General features: G+C 36.7%; 1 protein-coding gene across 5 annotated transcripts in view; it reads right to left on the bottom strand.

Moving 5' to 3' along the window:
* Positions 1-11201: 11201 nt before the first annotated feature.
* LOC117293291 (E3 ubiquitin-protein ligase MYCBP2-like) overlaps positions 11202-16541 on the bottom strand; it is a 119027-nt gene continuing 113687 nt past the window's right edge. The window contains exons 71-75 of one of the 5 annotated variants that reach the window (XR_004519415.1): positions 15227-15384; positions 13870-14194; positions 13454-13588; positions 12206-12470; positions 11202-11559 (exon numbers count right to left, since the gene is read on the bottom strand). The gene's annotated coding sequence lies outside the window, so the exon portion shown is untranslated. Of the gene's footprint in view, positions 11560-11942; positions 12471-13453; positions 13589-13869; positions 14195-15226; positions 15385-16541 lie in introns of those variants that run through there. The other 4 variants (XR_004519416.1, XR_004519412.1, XR_004519414.1 and 1 more) reach the window with 4 other exon arrangements.

Below are 16541 nucleotides of genomic sequence, written 5' to 3'. Positions count from 1 at the left end.
TGGGATGGGTAAACGAGCAAAAGTTTGAGATTTATTGAGAATTTTGTAAGTTTGGATTTTTGGTCAAAAATCAAAAAAATCTGTGATGCCGGCATCACAAAATTTTCAGATTTCGGGTCAACAAATTTTGGGTGATGTTATGGTTTCAAATGATACAGAAAGGACTACTGAACACATTTTATCGGTGTGGGATGGGTAAACGAGCAAAAGTTTGAGATTTATTGAGCATTTTGTAAGTTTGGATTTTTGGTCAAAAATTAAAAAAATCTGTGATGCCGGCATCACAAAATTTTCAGATTTCGGGTCAACAAATTTTGGGTGATGTTATGGTTTCAAATGATACAGAAAGGACTACTGAACACATTTTATCGGTGTGGGATGGGTAAACGAGCAAAAGTTTGAGATTTATTGAGAATTTTGTAAGTTTGGATTTTTGGTCAAAAATCAAAAAAATCTGTGATGCCGGCATCACAAAATTTTCAGATTTCGGGTCAACAAATTTTGGGTGATGTTATGGTTTCAAATGATACAGAAAGGACTACTGAACACATTTTATCGGTGTGGGATGGGTAAACGAGCAAAAGTTTGAGATTTATTTAGCTTTTTGTAAGTTTGGGTTTTTGGGCCAAAATTAAAAAATCTGTGATGCCGGCATCACAAAATTTTCAGATTTCGGGTCAACAAATTTTGGGTGATTTTATGGTTTCAAATGATACAGAAAGGACTACTGAACACATTTTATCGGTGTGGGATGGGTAAACGAGCAAAAGTTTGAGATTTATTGAGAATTTTGTAAGTTTGGATTTTTGGTCAAAAATTAAAAAAATCTGTGATGCCGGCATCACAAAATTTTCAGATTTCGGGTCAACAAATTTTGGGTGATGTTATGGTTTCAAATGATACAGAAAGGACTACTGAACACATTTTATCGGTGTGGGATGGGTAAACGAGCAAAAGTTTGAGATTTATTGAGAATTTTGTAAGTTTGGATTTTTGGTCAAAAATCAAAAAAATCTGTGATGCCGGCATCACAAAATTTTCAGATTTCGGGTCAACAAATTTTGGGTGATGTTATGGTTTCAAATGATACAGAAAGGACTACTGAACACATTTTATCGGTGTGGGATGGGTAAACGAGCAAAAGTTTGAGATTTATTGAGAATTTTGTAAGTTTGGATTTTTGGTCAAATTCAAAAAAATCTGTGATGCCGGCATCACAAAATTTTCAGATTTCGGGTCAACAAATTTTGGGTGATGTTATGGTTTCAAATGATACAGAAAGGACTACTGAACACATTTTATCGGTGTGGGATGGGTAAACGAGCAAAAGTTTGAGATTTATTTAGCATTTTGTAAGTTTGGATTTTTGGTCAAAAATCAAAAAAATCTGTGATGCCGGCATCACAAAATTTTCAGATTTCGGGTCAACAAATTTTGGGTGATGTTATGGTTTCAAATGATACAGAAAGGACTACTGAACACATTTTATCTGTGTGGGATGGGTAAACGAGCAAAAGTTTGAGATTTATTGAGAATTTTGTAAGTTTGGATTTTGGGACAAAAATTAAAAAATCTGTGATGCCGGCATCACAAAATTTTCAGATTTCGGGTCAACAAATTTTGGGTGATTTTATGGTTTCAAATGATACAGAAAGGACTACTGAACACATTTTATCGGTGTGGGATGGGTAAACGAGCAAAAGTTTGAGATTTATTGAGAATTTTGTAAGTTTGGATTTTTGGTCAAAAATCAAAAAAATCTGTGATGCCGGCATCACAAAATTTTCAGATTTCGGGTCAACAAATTTTGGGTGATGTTATGGTTTCAAATGATACAGAAAGGACTACTGAACACATTTTATCGGTGTGGGATGGGTAAACGAGCAAAAGTTTGAGATTTATTGAGAATTTTGTAAGTTTGGATTTTTGGTCAAAAATAAAAAAATCTGTGATGCCGGCATCACAAAATTTTCAGATTTCGGGTCAACAAATTTTGGGTGATGTTATGGTTTCAAATGATACAGAAAGGACTACTGAACACATTTTATCGGTGTGGGATGGGTAAACGAGCAAAAGTTTGAGATTTATTTAGCTTTTGTAAGTTTGGGTTTTTGGGCCAAAATTTAAAAAATCTGTGATGCCGGCATCACAAAATTTTCAGATTTCGGGTCAACAAATTTTGGGTGATGTTATGGTTTCAAATGATACAGAAAGGACTACTGAACACATTTTATCGGTGTGGGATGGGTAAACGAGCAAAAGTTTGAGATTTATTGAGAATTTTGTAAGTTTGGATTTTTGGTCAAAAATCAAAAAAATCTGTGATGCCGGCATCACAAAATTTTCAGATTTCGGGTCAACAAATTTTGGGTGATGTTATGGTTTCAAATGATACAGAAAGGACTACTGAACACATTTTATCAGTGTGGGATGGGTAAACGAGCAAAAGTTTGAGATTTATTTAGCTTTTTGTAAGTTTGGATTTTTGGTCAAAAATCAAAAAAATCTGTGATGCCGGCATCACAAAATTTTCAGATTTCGGGTCAACAAATTTTGGGTGATGTTATGGTTTCAAATGATACAGAAAGGACTACTGAACACATTTTATCGGTGTGGGATGGGTAAACGAGCAAAAGTTTGAGATTTATTGAGATTTTTGTAAGTTTGGATTTTTGGTCAAAAATAAAAAAATCTGTGATGCCGGCATCACAAAATTTTCAGATTTCGGGTCAACAAATTTTGGGTGATGTTATGGTTTCAAATGATACAGAAAGGACTACTGAACACATTTTATCGGTGTGGGATGGGTAAACGAGCAAAAGTTTGAGATTTATTGAGAATTTTGTAAGTTTGGATTTTTGGTCAAAAATCAAAAAATCTGTGATGCCGGCATCACAAAATTTTCAGATTTCGGGTCAACAAATTTTGGGTGATGTTATGGTTTCAAATGATACAGAAAGGACTACTGAACACATTTTATCAGTGTGGGATGGGTAAACGAGCAAAAGTTTGAGATTTATTTAGCTTTTTGTAAGTTTGGATTTTTGGTCAAAATTCAAAAAATCTGTGATGCCGGCATCACAAAATTTTCAGATTTCGGGTCAACAAATTTTGGGTGATGTTATGGTTTCAAATGATACAGAAAGGACTACTGAACACATTTTATCGGTGTGGGATGGGTAAACGAGCAAAAGTTTGAGATTTATTTAGCTTTTTGTAAGTTTGGATTTTTGGTCAAAAATCAAAAAAAATCTGTGATGCCGGCATCACAAAATTTTCAGATTTCGGGTCAACAAATTTTGGGTGATGTTATGGTTTCAAATGATACAGAAAGGACTACTGAACACATTTTATCGGTGTGGGATGGGTAAACGAGCAAAAGTTTGAGATTTATTGAGAATTTTGTAAGTTTGGATTTTTGGTCAAAAATCAAAAAAATCTGTGATGCCGGCATCACAAAATTTTCAGATTTCGGGTCAACAAATTTTGGGTGATGTTATGGTTTCAAATGATACAGAAAGGACTACTGAACACATTTTATCGGTGTGGGATGGGTAAACGAGCAAAAGTTTGAGATTTATTGAGAATTTTGTAAGTTTGGATTTTTGGTCAAAAATCAAAAAAATCTGTGATGCCGGCATCACAAAATTTTCAGATTTCGGGTCAACAAATTTTGGGTGATGTTATGGTTTCAAATGATACAGAAAGGACTACTGAACACATTTTATCGGTGTGGGATGGGTAAACGAGCAAAAGTTTGAGATTTATTGAGAATTTTGTAAGTTTGGATTTTTGGTCAAAAATCAAAAAAATCTGTGATGCCGGCATCACAAAATTTTCAGATTTCGGGTCAACAAATTTTGGGTGATGTTATGGTTTCAAATGATACAGAAAGGACTACTGAACACATTTTATCAGTGTGGGATGGGTAAACGAGCAAAAGTTTGAGATTTATTGAGCATTTTGTAAGTTTGGATTTTTGGTCCAAAATTAAAAAATCTGTGATGCCGGCATCACAAAATTTTCAGATTTCGGGTCAACAAATTTTGGGTGATTTATGGTTTCAAATGATACAGAAAGGACTACTGAACACATTTTATCGGTGTGGGATGGGTAAACGAGCAAAAGTTTGAGATTTATTGAGAATTTTGTAAGTTTGGATTTTTGGTCAAAAATCAAAAAAATCTGTGATGCCGGCATCACAAAATTTTCAGATTTCGGGTCAACAAATTTTGGGTGATGTTATGGTTTCAAATGATACAGAAAGGACTACTGAACACATTTTATCGGTGTGGGATGGGTAAACGAGCAAAAGTTTGAGATTTATTGAGAATTTTGTAAGTTTGGATTTTTGGTCAAAAATAAAAAAAATCTGTGATGCCGGCATCACAAAATTTTCAGATTTCGGGTCAACAAATTTTGGGTGATGTTATGGTTTCAAATGATACAGAAAGGACTACTGAACACATTTTATCGGTGTGGGATGGGTAAACGAGCAAAAGTTTGAGATTTATTTAGATTTTGTAAGTTTGGATTTTTGGTCAAAAATCAAAAAAATCTGTGATGCCGGCATCACAAAATTTTCAGATTTCGGGTCAACAAATTTTGGGTGATGTTATGGTTTCAAATGATACAGAAAGGACTACTGAACACATTTTATCGGTGTGGGATGGGTAAACGAGCAAAAGTTTGAGATTTATTGAGAATTTTGTAAGTTTGGATTTTTGGTCCAAAATTAAAAAAATCTGTGATGCCGGCATCACAAAATTTTCAGATTTCGGGTCAACAAATTTTGGGTGATTTTATGGTTTCAAATGATACAGAAAGGACTACTGAACACATTTTATCAGTGTGGGATGGGTAAACGAGCAAAAGTTTGAGATTTATTTAGAATTTTGTAAGTTTGGATTTTTGGTCAAAAATCAAAAAAATCTGTGATGCCGGCATCACAAAATTTTCAGATTTCGGGTCAACAAATTTTGGGTGATTTTATGGTTTCAAATGATACAGAAAGGACTACTGAACACATTTTATCGGTGTGGGATGGGTAAACGAGCAAAAGTTTGAGATTTATTGAGATTTTGTAAGTTTGGATTTTTGGTCAAAATCAAAAAAATCTGTGATGCCGGCATCACAAAATTTTCAGATTTCGGGTCAACAAATTTTGGGTGATGTTATGGTTTCAAATGATACAGAAAGGACTACTGAACACATTTTATCAGTGTGGGATGGGTAAACGAGCAAAAGTTTGAGATTTATTTAGCTTTTGTAAGTTTGGATTTTTGGTCAAAAATAAAAAAATCTGTGATGCCGGCATCACAAAATTTTCAGATTTCGGGTCAACAAATTTTGGGTGATGTTATGGTTTCAAATGATACAGAAAGGACTACTGAACACATTTTATCAGTGTGGGATGGGTAAACGAGCAAAAGTTTGAGATTTATTTAGCTTTTGTAAGTTTGGATTTTTGGTCAAAAATCAAAAAAATCTGTGATGCCGGCATCACAAAATTTTCAGATTTCGGGTCAACAAATTTTGGGTGATGTTATGGTTTCAAATGATACAGAAAGGACTACTGAACACATTTTATCGGTGTGGGATGGGTAAACGAGCAAAAGTTTGAGATTTATTGAGAATTTTGTAAGTTTGGATTTTTGGTCAAAAATCAAAAAAATCTGTGATGCCGGCATCACAAAATTTTCAGATTTCGGGTCAACAAATTTTGGGTGATGTTATGGTTTCAAATGATACAGAAAGGACTACTGAACACATTTTATCAGTGTGGGATGGGTAAACGAGCAAAAGTTTGAGATTTATTTAGCTTTTGTAAGTTTGGATTTTTGGTCAAAAATTAAAAAAATCTGTGATGCCGGCATCACAAAATTTTCAGATTTCGGGTCAACAAATTTTGGGTGATTTTATGGTTTCAAATGATACAGAAAGGACTACTGAACACATTTTATCGGTGTGGGATGGGTAAACGAGCAAAAGTTTGAGATTTATTGAGAATTTTGTAAGTTTGGATTTTTGGTCAAAAATCAAAAAAATCTGTGATGCCGGCATCACAAAATTTTCAGATTTCGGGTCAACAAATTTTGGGTGATGTTATGGTTTCAAATGATACAGAAAGGACTACTGAACACATTTTATCAGTGTGGGATGGGTAAACGAGCAAAAGTTTGAGATTTATTTAGCTTTTTGTAAGTTTGGATTTTTGGTCAAAAATCAAAAAAATCTGTGATGCCGGCATCACAAAATTTTCAGATTTCGGGTCAACAAATTTTGGGTGATGTTATGGTTTCAAATGATACAGAAAGGACTACTGAACACATTTTATCGGTGTGGGATGGGTAAACGAGCAAAAGTTTGAGATTTATTTAGCTTTTGTAAGTTTGGGTTTTTGGGCCAAAATTTAAAAAATCTGTGATGCCGGCATCACAAAATTTTCAGATTTCGGGTCAACAAATTTTGGGTGATGTTATGGTTTCAAATGATACAGAAAGGACTACTGAACACATTTTATCGGTGTGGGATGGGTAAACGAGCAAAAGTTTGAGATTTATTGAGAATTTTGTAAGTTTGGATTTTTGGTCAAAAATCAAAAAAATCTGTGATGCCGGCATCACAAAATTTTCAGATTTCGGGTCAACAAATTTTGGGTGATGTTATGGTTTCAAATGATACAGAAAGGACTACTGAACACATTTTATCAGTGTGGGATGGGTAAACGAGCAAAAGTTTGAGATTTATTTAGCTTTTTGTAAGTTTGGATTTTTGGTCAAAAATCAAAAAATCTGTGATGCCGGCATCACAAAATTTTCAGATTTCGGGTCAACAAATTTTGGGTGATGTTATGGTTTCAAATGATACAGAAAGGACTACTGAACACATTTTATCAGTGTGGGATGGGTAAACGAGCAAAAGTTTGAGATTTATTTAGGTTTTGTAAGTTTGGATTTTTGGTCAAAAATCAAAAAAATCTGTGATGCCGGCATCACAAAATTTTCAGATTTCGGGTCAACAAATTTTGGGTGATGTTATGGTTTCAAATGATACAGAAAGGACTACTGAACACATTTTATCGTGTGGGATGGGTAAACGAGCAAAAGTTTGAGATTTATTTAGCTTTTGTAAGTTTGGATTTTTGGTCAAAAATCAAAAAAATCTGTGATGCCGGCATCACAAAATTTTCAGATTTCGGGTCAACAAATTTTGGGTGATTTTATGGTTTCAAATGATACAGAAAGGACTACTGAACACATTTTATCGGTGTGGGATGGGTAAACGAGCAAAAGTTTGAGATTTATTTAGCTTTTGTAAGTTTGGATTTTTGGTCAAAAATTAAAAAAATCTGTGATGCCGGCATCACAAAATTTTCAGATTTCGGGTCAACAAATTTTGGGTGATGTTATGGTTTCAAATGATACAGAAAGGACTACTGAACACATTTTATCGGTGTGGGATGGGTAAACGAGCAAAAGTTTGAGATTTATTTAGCTTTTGTAAGTTTGGATTTTTGGTCAAAAATCAAAAAATCTGTGATGCCGGCATCACAAAATTTTCAGATTTCGGGTCAACAAATTTTGGGTGATGTTATGGTTTCAAATGATACAGAAAGGACTACTGAACACATTTTATCGGTGTGGGATGGGTAAACGAGCAAAAGTTTGAGATTTATTTAGCTTTTTGTAAGTTTGGATTTTTGGTCCAAATTTAAAAAATCTGTGATGCCGGCATCACAAAATTTTCAGATTTCGGGTCAACAAATTTTGGGTGATGTTATGGTTTCAAATGATACAGAAAGGACTACTGAACACATTTTATCGGTGTGGGATGGGTAAACGAGCAAAAGTTTGAGATTTATTGAGAATTTTGTAAGTTTGGATTTTTGGTCCAAAGTCCAAAAAATCTGTGATGCCGGCATCACAAAATTTTCAGATTTCGGGTCAACAAATTTTGGGTGATGTTATGGTTTCAAATGATACAGAAAGGACTACTGAACACATTTTATCGGTGTGGGATGGGTAAACGAGCAAAAGTTTGAGATTTATTTAGCTTTTGTAAGTTTGGATTTTTGGTCAAAAATTAAAAAAATCTGTGATGCCGGCATCACAAAATTTTCAGATTTCGGGTCAACAAATTTTGGGTGATGTTATGGTTTCAAATGATACAGAAAGGACTACTGAACACATTTTATCGGTGTGGGATGGGTAAACGAGCAAAAGTTTGAGATTTATTTAGCTTTTGTAAGTTTGGATTTTTGGGCCAAAATTTAAAAAATCTGTGATGCCGGCATCACAAAATTTTCAGATTTCGGGTCAACAAATTTTGGGTGATGTTATGGTTTCAAATGATACAGAAAGGACTACTGAACACATTTTATCGGTGTGGGATGGGTAAACGAGCAAAAGTTTGAGATTTATTGAGAATTTTGTAAGTTTGGGTTTTTGGGCCAAAATTAAAAAAATCTGTGATGCCGGCATCACAAAATTTTCAGATTTCGGGTCAACAAATTTTGGGTGATGTTATGGTTTCAAATGATACAGAAAGGACTACTGAACACATTTTATCGGTGTGGGATGGGTAAACGAGCAAAAGTTTGAGATTTATTGAGAATTTTGTAAGTTTGGATTTTTGGTCAAAAATCAAAAAAATCTGTGATGCCGGCATCACAAAATTTTCAGATTTCGGGTCAACAAATTTTGGGTGATGTTATGGTTTCAAATGATACAGAAAGGACTACTGAACACATTTTATCGGTGTGGGATGGGTAAACGAGCAAAAGTTTGAGATTTATTGAGAATTTTGTAAGTTTGGGTTTTTGGGCCAAAATTTAAAAAATCTGTGATGCCGGCATCACAAAATTTTCAGATTTCGGGTCAACAAATTTTGGGTGATTTATGGTTTCAAATGATACAGAAAGGACTACTGAACACATTTTATCGGTGTGGGATGGGTAAACGAGCAAAAGTTTGAGATTTATTGAGAATTTTGTAAGTTTGGATTTTTGGTCCAAAATTAAAAAATCTGTGATGCCGGCATCACAAAATTTTCAGATTTCGGGTCAACAAATTTTGGGTGATTTTATGGTTTCAAATGATACAGAAAGGACTACTGAACACATTTAATCGGTGTGGGATGGGTAAACGAGCAAAAGTTTGAGATTTATTGAGAATTTTGTAAGTTTGGATTTTTGGGCCAAAATTTAAAAAATCTGTGATGCCGGCATCACAAAATTTTCAGATTTCGGGTCAACAAATTTTGGGTGATTTTATGGTTTCAAACGATACAGAAAGGACTACTGAACACATTTTATCGGTGTGGGATGGGTAAACGAGCAAAAGTTTGAGATTTATTGAGAATTTTGTAAGTTTGGATTTTTGGGCCAAAATTTAAAAAATCTGTGATGCCGGCATCACAAAATTTTCAGATTTCGGGTCAACAAATTTTGGGTGATTTTATGGTTTCAAATGATACAGAAAGGACTACTGAACACAAATTATCTGTGAGGAATGGGTAAACGAGCAAAAGTTTGAGATTTATTGAGAATTTTGTAAGTTTGGGTTTTTGGGCCAAAATTAAAAAAAATCTGTGATGCCGGCATCACAAAATTTTCAGATTTTGGGTCAACAAATTTTGGGTGATGTTATGGTTTCAAATGATACAGATAGAAGTACTGAACACAATTTATCTGCGTGGAATGGGTAAACAAGCAAAAGTTTGAGACTTATTGAGAATTTTGTAAGTTTGGGTTTTTGGCCAGAAATGAAAAAAAAATCGACCATGCGGGTATGGTCAAAAATTTCCGATTTGGGGTCAACAAATTTCCTTTGGTTTTATGGTTCCCAATGATACAGAACAGACAACTGAAGACATTTCATCAGTTGAGACTGGGTATACAACCAAAATATTCAGATTTATTGAGAAATTTGTGAGTTTGGACTACTCAATACATTTCATCAGCTGAGACTGGGTAAACAACAATTTTTTTTAGATTCATCAGAAAAAACAGTGATGACGGCTTTACAAAATAGTTTGGGTGAGTTTATGGTTCCAAATGATACAGTAAGGACTACTGTCACAAGAGGGCTCTGTAGTTTATGGTATTATTTGGTTAAGTACATGACACGTAGCTAAAACGTAAGTTTGGGGCGTTGCCCTACGTCATTGACCATATATGGAAGTATTAACGGGGTTCCATTTGTAAGTTATTTCTTGCATAGTAAGGAGGTGATTTTGTATGGGGAACCTTACGGGCAGTGGAATGTCTGAGGTTCAGATCCGTCCAGCATATCGAGGAGTGCGTTAGCACAGTTTGGCGTTAGCCTAAGAAATGATTGGAGTCATGTTGGGCGATAGCCTAGTAATGTTTGGCGATAGCCTTAAGTATTGATGTAGTCGCGATAGCCAAAGTATTGCAGTCGTATTTGGCGATAGCCAAGGAGTTCAGCGATAGCTGATTAGCTGATAGATAATTAATTTGGTAGAAGCAAGGGACACTGCAGCAGAGGACAGACAGTCCAGACTCCGGAGAGACTCCCGGAGCCTAATGACGAGAAGGATTGGTGATGTAAACTTGAAACGAACTTATATTGCAGGCAGTGGGCGGTGGAAGCCAGAAGAGTAATTTATGGATGCAGTAGTCGTCGAGACTTTGAAAGATTATTGTTGAACTGATTTGCGACATCGTAATTTAATAATTTATTTGTACTTTATTTTCCTTTGTTAAATTGGTCCAAGTGTAAATATTCAATTGTAAATAAATAAGTTAGCATAAAACGCATTAATTCACAAGTCATCGTTTATTTGTAATTTTGTGGTGTGCTTGGAGGAACAGTTTTCTTTAGTTTTGATTTTTGGTATTTGGGATAACACGGCTTTGTGACAACTGGCATGGGCAAATTTTCGGAGTTGGGGGTCAAACAACTGTTGGTGTCTTTATGTTTTCAAATGAAACAGAACAGTTTACTGAAGACATTTCATCAGTGCAGACTGAGACACATTGAGAATTTGTTGATGTTGAGTTTTTAGTAAAAAATCTAAATAATCTGCCATGCTGGCATAGGACAATGTTCAGACTTGGGGTCAGACAATTTTCTGTGATTTTATGGTTTCAAACGACACAGAACAGACTACTGAAGACATGTTATCAGTGCTGACTGGGTTAATGAGTAAAAATTCAAGATATATTTGGATTTTTGTGAAGTTCTCAATTAAACTTCCTCTATAGTAGGTTCCAGTTAAATATTGGAAGACAAAATCAACCAAGTGTTGTCCCATTGGTTGCCATTGTTGAAAGTATTTGCAGAGACTTCTGCTTTTTATGGGGAAAAAGAGTTATTACATGTGCATATATAATCAAGATTACTAGCAGAAAAGCAAACAGTAAGCATGGATTACCTTAAGGCTATACGCTGTATGCGTCATCAGAGGCGCAGAGACTCTTGGACTATATGGAAAGCAGCAAGTAGTACAAGTGGAATGGTGCAGGTAAGATTGCAGGGCGGGAAGAAGAGGCGTAGGGTGTAGAGGTGGCCACTGTCTTGTCTCAGCTTTCACCTGCAGTTTGGAGGGAAAATGAACTAACACAGTGTTATTAAAACAGTTCAGAATAAATTCTTACACTGATTTATGACCAAGCTTTATTTAAAAAACCAATGATTTTGTTTAGGAAAGATCAAATAAGTTGTTTAAAGGATGAATTATATCCTGTATATTTCAATAATGCAATCAGGAAGTAGCTACGATATCTCAAAGTGAGTTCAATGTGTGAAGATTTTGATACACCAGATTGTCCTACATGTTGGTACAATGGACCCTTCCCATGAAATATGCTAATTACATTCCAGATGCGTACAGACCCTGTTGGTTGGCATAGAGTTGTGCACTAAGCAGACGCGCAATCGCGTCTGCGTCACGCACCCATTAGCTGTGTACAAAACAGCACGATGTTCCCTCATTTTGCCAACCAAAACGTTAGTGCGCACGCGCTACGTGCAATTTACATATTTCATGGCAAGGGTCTATTACATTTCAACTGTAACAGTCCAAAGTGTGCGGTGCTAGTATTTCAAGCCTGTATCTAGTATACAATACTTCTTGTACCAATTTAATTTCACTTTTCAGTTCACACAGTTTCACGAGTCATCGAAATGTTATTGTTGTGAACCATTTTGATGGTTGAGAGGGTGGGCTAACACTTTACCAAAATCTCCAACAACAAAAAAGCTGAAAATTGCCTGCTATTGAGAGTTGGCTGACCAAATTGTCCAACGCTGAAAATGTTTGCAGTGAAACAGAGAGAGTGTTTGTCTCTTTAAGGTTGACTCGCTGATGAGATCAGGGGAAGTCGGTAGGCATGAAGACAGACAAACTTTTGAGAAGCACCCAGTGAAATTCAGTCACCCATCAGTGGCACAGGGATGAAGTGTTCAAATGATACAGAACGGATCACTGAACACATTTTATCTCTGTGGAAAGGGTATATGAGAAACAATTTGAGATTTATTGAGAACTTTGCAAAGTTGAATTTTTAGTCAAAATAATAAAAACATCTGTCAAAACATTTTCAGATTTCGGGTCAAAAATGTTCATTGATTTTATCAAAATGATACAGAACGGACTACTGAAAACATTTTATCAAGGCGCTGTGGCGCAATATGCTGCCAATCCAGCCAGTAACACCGGGGCGAACCCCTTCTCTTTCGATAAGTGCACTGGGTTCTTTTACATGCGTTTACACAACACATGGGACCAATGGCTTTACGTCCCATCCGAAGGACGAAGCTTAAGGACACAAGTGTCACGGCTGGGGATTCGAGCCCACACTCTGCTGTTGAGAAACACCAGAGTTTGAGTTCGGTGCTCTTAACCGCTCGGCCACGACACTCCCCACAACCTTGGTTTCCTAAAAGGCTGTACTTGGTGCAAGACAGGTAAGCTGTCAGGGACAAACATGATTTTCCTCAGGGTGAGGTATGAAACCTCCAGGCCCGCAAGAGTACTTTTATTCCAAGGGGTGCTGGGTTTTGCCAGAGACACGGTATGCGAAGCCAATACGGCATGGGGTCCGCAGCCCGTTTAAGGGCCCCGGATTTTTTTGGGCTACTAGATGCTCTGTCATGCATTCTGAGCCATTATTTGGCACTTAAATGAACCTTTTGGAGGTGGGATACTATCAGCAATTTAAACAAATAATAACCCCATAGTGTATTTTATTTAACAAAAACACAAAAGATATACAGCACTATATATTCTACAAAAGTTGTTCTTTTTTAAACAGCATCGACAGCTATGTTCCAACAAACCAGGGGCGTCAATCCTTCTTGACTCTGGGGGGACATACCCTCATGACTGCAGCCTTCAATGGATTCAAACTTCTGACTACGAACTTGGGGTAAGATCTCCGCCAGAAGGTTTTAAGTAAAACATTTACATCAAAATTATGACTCACTTGTAGACTTGTTTCCGGACTCACTTGAGTTCATCAGATGTTAGAGCAAGCTTTGGCTTCTTCCATGAGAAATAGTCTGGTACTTCATGATCTTCTACTTGGGGGTGCGGTGTCTTCTCTTGATCTCGGACAAAACTAAAGAAAAAGAATAATTCAGCACTTTATGTGAAACGTACTCTACAGGATTAGTAAGAGAAAAAACAACACTGTTCATACTGAAGTTCATACTAGAACCATGACATGTTTGCATGCTGAAAATTAATAAGGTTTCTCAGTCACTATGTCTCCTGACATAACTCAGATTTTCACAGGTTTGTTATTTTATATGTTAATTTATGCATTGTTGCATTCAGACGTCTGGAGGGGCAATGTTACTCAGGACTGGGAGCCAATCTGAACTTGTAAAGAAACTACACCAGTGATGGTTCTCATGGTGTTGTTGAGTTGGACGTCGACAAGGCTGGTGTGGACGAAGTTCCTCCAGACTGGACTACAGTACTCAGCCACTGAGTAGCAGAGAGCTAGAGCAAATGAGCGGAGTGTCTTTGCCTTTGCTCCCCAGGTTGTACCAGCAAGCATCAGGTTGTTTTGTCTCCGAATTTTGGCAGCTTTCTGGGGGTGAGGTTTGAAGGTGATGCCAAGATTAGTTGGTCTGTGGGCGTGGCTCAAAAGCACCTCCTCCTTTGATACTGTGTGACATCATCCAAGTTGCTGGTCCTCAAAGAATCTTGTACCAAACTGCTGTGGAATAATGAAGTGCTGGTTTCATTCAAAACCAACAATTAAAATTTCAGATGAACAAGATTTTCCTATTAGGCATAAATAACAAAACCTTTTTCTTTCTTTTTTCTTATTTTTTTTTGAGGGTCTCAAAAATAGCATATACTGTGATTATTTCATGGTAAGACAGGTGCCAGGTTTCACAAAAAGCAAGTTAGGCATCTTCAAAATTAGCTTGACCCAGAACCATCTTCTTTCAATCAATCAATCAATCAATAAAACATTTATTTCCACATTCACATCACATGGAGGCATCATCCTAAAAGCCGAGGCTTGTGGCGGATGTGCCCGTTACAAGATTACAGAACAAAACAGGAAAACAGCACTAAATAGACGAATAAATAAAAAACATATCACTACGGTAGATAACTACACAAAGGTTTAACCATGGTTAAACAATGTAAATATAACTATGAAGCAGAACATGTATGTGAAGTTAACAAAGGGACAGCAATTAAACAAACAATACAAATTAGAAAACATAGATGAATACTGCTTGACAAATTTCATTGCCAAGTCAAAATTGAGTGAGCACCATTTACAACAATGCAAACTAACTAATTTTGGCTGGTAACCTGTTCCTGTAAAGCAATACTATTCTGTGCTTAGCAAGTTTTTGTGGTTGCAGACTTTATGAAATTGGGCCCTTGTGGTAGTTGCCACCTTGGTTGATGCCAAGGTGAGCGAAAGTTGGCCTAGAAATTCAAAGGGAGGGAGACTTTGATATTTCTGTGAGAATCTATAACAGGTTCAGGAAGGCATTAATACTTCTGTAGAGATGGCTGCTCAACATACATAACTCAAGTCAAATAGGCCAATTGACCAAACGTATTGTTAAGGCCCATCTGAAACTCTGCCATGAATTGCTGGATGGCTGAACGGCACATGGATTTTCCCTGTTGTTAGGCGTTTGTTGGTGAAGCAAAAAGCCACCTAGATCTACTTTTAAAGTTTATTTTAGCCAGTTTGGCATCAACCTATAAAGTAGCCTACCTTATCTTAAAAACAATATCATGTTGCTTTCAAGATCTCATAGTCAAAGTGGATGCCCAGTAGATGATCCATATTCCTGCTGCGGCACATGCTGCAGGACACATCTTGAAGTAGAGGTAAGCTTTAGATCCAAGGCAGCACCAGTCTGAGTAAATCCTCTGCAAATAGGAGGGAACAAAATGATTAATCCTTACCAACTGGTATCCTTTACAGTCTAGCTAATCATGGTTGCACTTGAATCTCATTTGATTCAACAACTACAATCTTTGCCCAGAGGCTAGAAACACCAGAGTCTGACAATTTCGGACAGTTCATGGCTAATGTAAGGTTGTACTTTGCAGGGCCTCTCCTTTTCACACACAGCCCATCCCAATTACAATTGCCACCCAGAACACCATGTGTCCAGACTGGCTGTCTGGGATTTGACAATATTTATGTGTTTTTATTTTCATGACCTCTGGCCACCTTCATTGGGTAGGTTCAGAGGAGGAGTTAATTTATTGCTCCATAGTTAAACTAACCCTTATTCCAAGCGCCTCAGGTGTCCAAAAAATAAAAATGACTTAATCCAAAATGGGCTTGAACTCACACGGTGGGTTTGTTCTCATCGAGCGGACTGAACTAGCCCAAGAGGTTGGGGTCATGCATCGGCGACCCTCCCCCCATCATGGCTGGTTCTGGTTCATTACATTGCGCATGCGTTTTCCACAGGGTTTCGTTCCGCTATACGGACCTCATGGTCATCATGTAGCCCAACAAATACGGCCAAACACTTCATATCCTTGGCCCCAGCAACAACGCAATTCCATTTCTGTGCCCGCTGAAGTTCCGATTGCACTTTCCTCGATATGAAATAATACACGCTGTTTGAAGCTTCAAATTACTTTCGAGAGTGATATTTAAATTCGAAATATCTCACAACTATAGTCGTTGAGAAGTCGTAGCCTACACACATGCTCATATTACTTTTAAAAAAATGGTTTTTCAATCAAACATTAGTCTGGTACCAAACATTTTGGCTTGATCTTATCACTGTTAGTTGGGGGAAGGAACCAGTACAACCTAGTTTTTCGAACCCAAACTTTGGTGTTAGTTCTCGGTCCTGTGTGTAGCTAGCTGTGTTTAGGTGCCACTTTCTTGGTTAAAAACAAAATCTGTTCGTTGTCATGAACCTGCATTAATTTTAAAAAATGCTACTAAAAACGAGAACTTGTTCTATTGCGAACTCCACTTGGATTTTTTCGACGAAGGGGAAACACCGGGGACCAGCACTGTCAGGAAGGCCGCCAGCGGAGAGACGCGAGAGACAGATTGT

The sequence above is a fragment of the Asterias rubens genome, chromosome 8, assembly GCF_902459465.1.
Source record: "Asterias rubens chromosome 8, eAstRub1.3, whole genome shotgun sequence".
NCBI lineage: Eukaryota > Metazoa > Echinodermata > Asteroidea > Forcipulatida > Asteriidae > Asterias > Asterias rubens.
Note: the sequence above shows the minus strand (reverse complement) of the source record. Positions and strands in the feature narration are given on the sequence as shown.